Raw genomic sequence first — 8,536 nt, 5'->3', positions numbered from 1 at the left:
AGCAAAACAAAATAATCTGTTCTTTTTAATCCATTTTGTTAAAACCCTTCAGCGGGCTTAAGCCTTTTCCCAAAGACAATCCTGGATCTCCTCTGTAAACCAAATTACTTTCCACTAATAACACTTATGAATTAGAAGCATAAAATACGTATCCACTAATAGTTAATACACTTAAGAAATATAATTCATCACAAAATAAAATACAAATTAATAACAATGATTAAAAACCAAAAAGACAATGATTACATAAGGAAAATTAACGTTAATTGATTCGTTAATGCTATTTTCAAAATATAAAAGGAAACAGTATCACTCCCACCCTTCAATGCAAGGCAATCCCTGAGATGTCATATCCTGCATTTAATTATACTGGCTCACTCACTCTTCGAACCAGAAAACCGCATTGATGTTTGATGTTTAGCGGTAGAATTAATGTACCTACCCAGACCTGAACGAAATCCTACCAACGGATTAGAGTACCCAAGTGCAGTGATAGATTTATTCTAGTAATTCAAGTAGTAGGTATATATAGTATAAAAACATATTTTGCTACTAACAGTATTTAAAACGGGATATTTACCATGTTTTTTATTTTTATTCGTTGGAGCTCGATATTTCGACATTATCTACGAATGTCTTGTTCACGAGACTGACGTTTGCCGAACGCAAACGTCAGTCGAGCTCCAACAAATAAAAATAAAAAACATGGTAAATATCCCGTTTAAAATACTTTTAGTAATAAAAATAACCATGTTAATTTAAAATCTTATATAAAAGCACATTTCGATTTTGATATTTACATTAAGACTGATAATTTTCGATCTTTTTTCCGGACGTCAATGATAAACTCATATAGTTAATTAACAAAACTTCGTTCAGTTATTTGTACTTTCAAGATTATATTTAAATTATTGAAGTCATAACAAAACTACTTTATTATGAATAAAGATTAAAAGATATATTAATGAAATACTAAATTAGGGCATGTTCATTCATAAGCCTTGAGCCTTTCCAACTGGTTGGATGACTTCATCCGGCATCGAACCTGCACCTACGATCTTGACTCACCGGTCCGCCTACTAGATTATATAACAATCATTTTGCTGCGACTATTCTATATAAGATATTTGTCTGTCTGTTCGATACAAGCTTAAGCTTTTGAGGTGGCATTTAACTGTAGGTACTTTTTAATAAGTTGGCACAGCATCTTTTATTTAAGAATGCGTCACTAACCTTGAGAACTTAAAATATATGTCCTTTGTTCCTATAGTTACACTGGTTAACTCCACCTCTCAAACCGGAACAATATTATACTAACTTATGCTACCCAGATTTGCCGGAAGTCGTACCACCAAGTAAAAGTCAATCACCTGATGGAACGACTACCATCATCCATGGGCATCTGTAATACCAGAAGACTTAAAAGTACGTTGTTTCGAAAAGCCAGCTTTATCGGCTACAGGTTTTAAGATCCTAGATTCGAAACCTAGGATCGGTAAATCAATAGTTATTGGGTTCTCAGTCAAGAAATCCTCAAGTAAATTCACAGAGTTTAGCTCCTGTACTTTGGAAAGGACTCATCATATTCGATAACCGTGGAATTATGAAACAGTGAACAAAAACTTCTAAATATTATTATTTTTGATTGGTTTAGTGTCTATTATTTGACTGTTCTGAGACTAGACGAGGACAGAGTGGTGTGGAGGAAGCTTAGCTCGACATATCGGTGAAGCATTTCAGGACAAGCATGACTTTCAGTAATGAAGCACACGAAGTAGAATATTTGACAGTACCCCAAAAGGCTATGTATGAGCTGGTTCTATGGCGGAGTATTTATTCTATTACAATAATTACGTAAACAGTGATTTAAGCGGAGCCGTCTCAAGCTATGCTGCGGCCCTTGGGCACCCATGAATTTGGGGCCCTTTTGGTAGATATTTACTACCATGTATAAATAATTAGCTTATGGCCAGCCCTTAAGTATAGTTACAAATAAACGGTACGGTAATTTTCGTATATTCGTAGAAATCTGATTGGTTTTACAATTTTATGGCTATTTTATAGCCTTTTTTGATATGTAATATGTTAGTTATTTCTTACAAATATATCACTTTCGAAAATATACATAGGAGTGAACGTGTGAAAGAAGTTGTTGGTTCATCGGGGCCCTCTCTGGATGGGGGGCCCTGGGCACCTCATATGCCCCATATCATATGGTAAAGATGGTAATGGTTCTAAGACCTCGATATCGTCCACGTACGACGGGGTGGGGACTACATACTTATTTGCACATTTTCAACTTCAAATTTGAAGAACTTTCATATATATCACTTCAAACTTACCCTTGAGATTTAAGCTTCATACCAAATTTTATCAAAATCAGATCAATGATTTAGCCTCAGCCGTGAAAGGATAATAGATGTCAGACAGACTTACATACGCATTTATAATATTAGTATGGAATTATAGATTAGTTTTAAATAAGACATTTAATATAAGTGATTATAATACAGAAAAACGGATGCACTCTGTCTATGTTGTAATATTTGCGTGGCTTAGGCTTTAGATGTGTAATTTTTGTTGGTAACTTTATGTAATTACAGAAACATTTGTAACCAACGTATATAGACAACGCATGTATTCCCAATTTATGGAGTCTAAGCCTTACAAGTCTAACGATTTGTGATATCATTAATAAATAATAATTTGTAGTTAAGTTATAATATAACAAACGATTCAAGTCACGAAGTCTCATAACTGGAACAATCTAGAATGTTCTAAGTGTTCTAACCTCATTTTGCACATTTTGTTTTATATTAGCGAGTATTTCGTGTTGTGTGTTATATTTACGTTTATTTTGTGTAACGTTCGTGTCCATTATCAAATTTACTCACCCCTAGGGGGCGGCACGTGATGTCACGGTACGGTGACAACGTGATATGAACTTGACAGAGACATTCCCGATCGGGATTTTATTACGTTATCACTTGCCATTAATAAAATGTATATTTAATTTAAATAGCTAAATATTTAAAGATAAATAAATAAATAAAACCACAAGTGACAAGTGTAAAACGAATTGACTCCGAAGCTTTGCATCAATACTAAATGATACGTATTCAAAAAAAAACTACACCCTCAAAAATGCTTGAATAGTTACGTAAAGACATAATACACACATACAGTCTTGACTTTTTTATCATATACTAACTGTATGCAAAAAATTCGGTATGTAAATAATGGTAGAACATACCCCTAATCAACATAATATGACTAGTAGCCGCGAAACTCCCCGGGAGTTTCGCGGCTACTAGTTTTCTTAATTCTCATAGAGTAAACTTAAAACTTACTTGCATTGCAACATATGCAGGCTACTTGCATGTGTGTTTGTTTGTGTTTGTGCAATGTGTTTTTTTTAATTTACTTCATTGTTTATTAGAATAAAAATTCTCAATAATTATAAAAGTTGTACATGTAAAAAACGAACGCATCCCAAAGGCTGTACAGAATTTTATCTCAGTTGCGGAAAGCAAATTAGTATATTGATATTTTTGTTGTCACAGCTCCATAAAAATCCTTTTTCCAATATTATCTTTTCTTTACGTATAAGCTTTTAGTTAAATTATTTTATTTTAATGGGATTCTTAAGACTAGACATTAGCATTCGTTTGATGGTGTGCTTAATTTGAATACCCGCTCGCGTTAAATATTTGAATTGTTTGACAAATGTTTACAAAGACACGTGAAAATCAAACTATACAAACATATTGGTAGTATATTAACATAATTACAAAGCCTGTATTAGCTTTAATAATAATAATCATTGACGTTTCCCCACTGTCAAATCAGAATCAAAATATACTTTATTCAAGTAGTGTTTTACAAACATTTTACAGAATCATACTAAACGTGAAGTTTTTGATTATTTACATATATAAATGGAGTGTCGCACTACAAAAGACAAAAACAAATAAGCCAACTCTATTATCTTGGTGTGCGTGACAGCTGCGCTTGACATTCGCCAAACATCATACTATTTTACTAGTATGCGTGTACTTAGTGCCCAACTGTTGGCCACTATTTTTTCGACGCGTTGTCCGCTTGGACAGTGTCTTGTTTGTTTCGTTTATGACATATAAAAAATCTATGCGTAAAGTTACTGTGTCACTTCCCAACTTTGCATTACTGTATATAATGAAAAACAAAACTGAATCAGATAAACAATTTAGGAACGATTGCGATACAATTAAAAGTCATATTATATTCCTTTACCTGACAAATGAATTAATGACTCTATCGTATTTAATAGGTTTGCAAGTGGATGGAGCGGCAGTAACTGGATTAGCGTCGGTCATTATTGACATTATTACATAGTATAAACAAAGTCGCTTACCGCTGTCTGTCCCTATATATGCTTAGATCTTTAAAATGACACAATGGATTTTGATGCGGTTTTTAATAGATAGATTGATTCGTGAGGAAGGTTTATATGTATAATACATGCACAATATAGTAGAAAAACTCTGATAATTTTAGAGGTATCTGAAGTGGTGTCGTAAATAAACACATTATTTGCGCTTACATTGCAAACGCTGGCTGAACCCTACAAGATAGATCAAAATGATACACTACAGTATTGTACACCTTTTTTTACATATATATTTATTATCAGTATTAGTTGAAAATAAAGGAATTAAAAAAAATAAAAGAGAATAAACGACTTTGAAAGCTTAAAAATATTATTTTGAGTTTGCTATGATGTCACATCAAACTAATCATGAATTTGATAACGAGGAACTTGATACCGGTGTAGTTTTTAGTAACTTCCCGTTAATGTCCAACAATTTCATATAATGTTTAAGGAGAGGACTTTGAGCTTATTTTGCCTTTGATACATGTAAATTAATAGATATAAAGCGATTTACAATACATATATTGAGTTAAAATACCAAGATTTTTTCATCATGACGTTTAATACTTGTTTTGATTTGAACCCGCAATCTGCAGTTAAGATCAGCGTTCCCTCACCATTCATCCGTTACAGATGACATTTAAGTTTATAGATGTATGACAATGAACTGATATCTTATCTTGTTCTCTAAAATTTACTGCAAGCCCACATACCAGATTTATTTAAATTAAGAGTTATCACGTCAAAATAATCTAAATTTAATGACAGTAACAGCGGTATGCAGCTGAGTTTCTTGCCGGTTCTTTTCGCTTGAATCTACATTACGAACCGGTGGTAACTTTACTTAATATAGTTTGTTAAATGACGATTCAAAAGTGCTTGTAACAGCCTACTTAAATGAAGTATATTTTTTATTTGATTAGATGTAAAGACACCCACACACACACTAAAACCTTGGAAATCCTCTACATCCTCTGGTATAAGATTTACGTACATTGGCTTAGTAGTTTCTTCAGTTAGACGTTACAAAAACAAACCGTATTTATTTATATACGTCTTTGTCCGTCATAAACCAATCGTGTGGCGAACCGCTATGAGTCACCACCCACCGACAGGGTGTATTTCGGAGATCGATAGCTTCGGTCAAACGATATGGCTTCGTAAAATTTCGGCAATATATTTTTATTAGTTTTATTTTTGATAATCATTTTAGATATGTTTTATGACTAAGCAGTGTAACTGTGGATCAGGGGTTAGAACATGCAGGTCGATTGCTCGTTCAAACGTAGACAAGCACCTGTTTTCATATACATAATTAGTATTTGTATTATTGAGGATCCCTTTATTTATCGGATGAAAGTTAGTATAATTTGTTTTCATCAACAGCCATTAAATCAGTTGATAATTTACAAGCTGTTTCTCTTACTTTACAGCGATTAGGCAATGATGAGTCTTTAAAGATAGTCAAAGTATGAACAACTATAAACTATAGTAACTTTTCACAAGAATTACCAAAAACACTGATGCAATTAATTCTCGCCTCCAAAAACATGCATTATGCAACTAATTCCTCACCGTGGTCAAAGGGAAAGTCATAGAGGAACAGGTTAACCAAAAGCAATTGTATTTGAAGATGTTCACATCGTTCCTGTCACGTCTCGTAAAAGATAATACTGTCAGGCTTACTTGGTGGTAGGGCTTTGTGTAAGCTCGTCTCAGTTACCAAACAACAATACTTTGCATTGTTGTATTGCGTTTTAAAGGTTGAATGAATGTGTAACTACTGGCATACAGAGCCGTCTCAAACTATGGGGCCCTTAGGCATCCATGAATATGGGGCCATTTTGGTAGATATTCTCTACCATGTACAAATAAACGGTGTGGTATTTTTTGTATATTCGCAGGAATCTGATTGGTTGTACAATCTTATGGCAATTTTTTAAGGCTATCTTTTTTGATAAATATGTATGTTAGTTATTTCTTACAAATATATCACTTTCGAAAATATACATAGTGAGAACAAACGTGTGAAAGAAATTGTTGGTTCTTCGGGGCCCTCTCAGGATGGGGGCCCTGGGCACGTGCCCTATGTGCCCAATGGTAAAGACGGTAATGCAGGCATAACAGGCACAAGGGACAGAACATCTTAGTCCCCAAGGTAGATAACGCATTGGCGAAGTAAGAGACTGTGACGGTGTCTATAGGTGGTGGTGACCACTTACCACCAGGCAGACAATTTTATGATTTATTATGATTAGTTAGTTAAAATAAAAAAAAAATACACGGTTAGTCAATATGAAATTAGCAAAATATGTTTTATAAACTTGTACCTCTTAATTAAATATGATTATACAATTAACTTACATTAAAAACAGTGTAATGTAAAAAAAAAACAACATTTCTTATGATTTTTAAATAAAGACAAAAAATAATAAACGCTTTATGCTTTAAATTAGTAATCAATTACCGGGAAATTATAATTGATTATTTAATATTTAAAGTTTTATGAATGAATTTTACGAAGTTAATAATTATTACATTTAAAATTATTATTAAGTGCGTACGGAAGGAACGTTTTTATAAATTACTTAATAGCTTTTTAAACATTGAATTAAAGTTTAATAAAATATAAAATGGTTGTTTAAGTATTTCTTTGGTAGATAATTGATAAAAAAAAGCAAATTTGTTAAACAAATTCTTTTCAGGTGAAGGAACTTGGAACGTATTTTACTAGGATTTCCTATTTTCCGTATTTTCTAGTCTCGTGGATCTTTCATCTGCAATGCGACGGCTCCACAGAATATTCTATACTAGAAATGGCATCGAATAAAACATTCGTAAGAATTGGTGAATAATCTACTGTTTACTTGCGAAGGTTTACAGAACAAAAGTATTTAGGAACTACTCCAAACAAGCAGGTTTCCTCCCAACAGGAGGTTTGGAGCTTACTCCACCACGCTACTCCACGTGTGTGGCTGGATTATGCAACGACTAAGGGCAACATAATGTTGTCTTAGATTTTCGCGATTATTACACATTGAAATAAAACTAGTTTTTTAACGGATTTAATCGCGTATATTAATTATTTTTAACATCCCGACGTTTCGAGCACTTTGCAGTGTTCGTGGTCACGGGCAGAGTCTGCCCTAGTTTTATTTCAATGACTAAGGGCAAAGCGAGCCAAAAATTGGGAAATTAGGTTTTTAAATTGTCAATGAAATTTTTGAAGGTAATGTCTTTCCTATTCAAATAGCGTTTCGGCACAACAAATATAGCAAAACACGTCATAACTATGAATAACATTGTATCATGGTTTAAAATAATTCTTTTGGGAAGGTAACAAAGGATAAAAAAGGCTCCGAAACGTGCCTTGCCGACAAGACATTAACTATAAACACATACTAGATATATTAAAGTTTAAAGAGGCCAGCCAGCCCAGGCATGATGCCTCGACTCTTTTAAGTACATTATTATTATTTAATAATTGCATCATCATATACCACTTCTAGCTAGTTCCAACTCTATGGACTCGCATTGCGACATTTCAATTTAGCGCTTCCAGAGTTCATCTCCTGTGCCAAAAATTCAACGGAAAATACGAATATGATGGAATTTTCCGTACTTCAGCATACATGGTTAACTTTTCAATTTAAATTTAAAATATCCATTTGAACCACACCGTCAATGCTGACAATCACGAGAAAATGTTATCATTGAGATGTAAAGCTTGTTCTTATAATTACACTGGCTCACTCACAATTATATTTTACTTGAAACTCCAACGAAGAATACATAATCTACATCTTTGATCACAGGAAACATATAGCAACATTTGATGACGATAATAATGTTCTTCTGTCAAAAACATTCAAGAGAAACTTGCCAACACAGGCTTTGTGCAATCGTCACATGTTTTGTCTAAAATAGTGCTCCGATTTGAGAGGAGAAAGAGCCAGTACCAACTACAGGCACAAGGGACGTAACATCTCATTTCCCAGGGCAGTGTAGTGGTTAATATTTCTAACAGCGCCCAGGTGGACCATTTTGGCAGTCCGCCTACCAATTAAAAAGGTGCACTCTGTTCCCACATGTTCAGGTGCATTAGTTCCAATGACTTTATCTATT

The sequence above is a fragment of the Vanessa atalanta genome, chromosome 24 (assembly GCF_905147765.1).
Source record: "Vanessa atalanta chromosome 24, ilVanAtal1.2, whole genome shotgun sequence".
Taxonomy (NCBI): domain Eukaryota; kingdom Metazoa; phylum Arthropoda; class Insecta; order Lepidoptera; family Nymphalidae; genus Vanessa; species Vanessa atalanta.
This window is presented reverse-complemented; position numbering follows the sequence as displayed.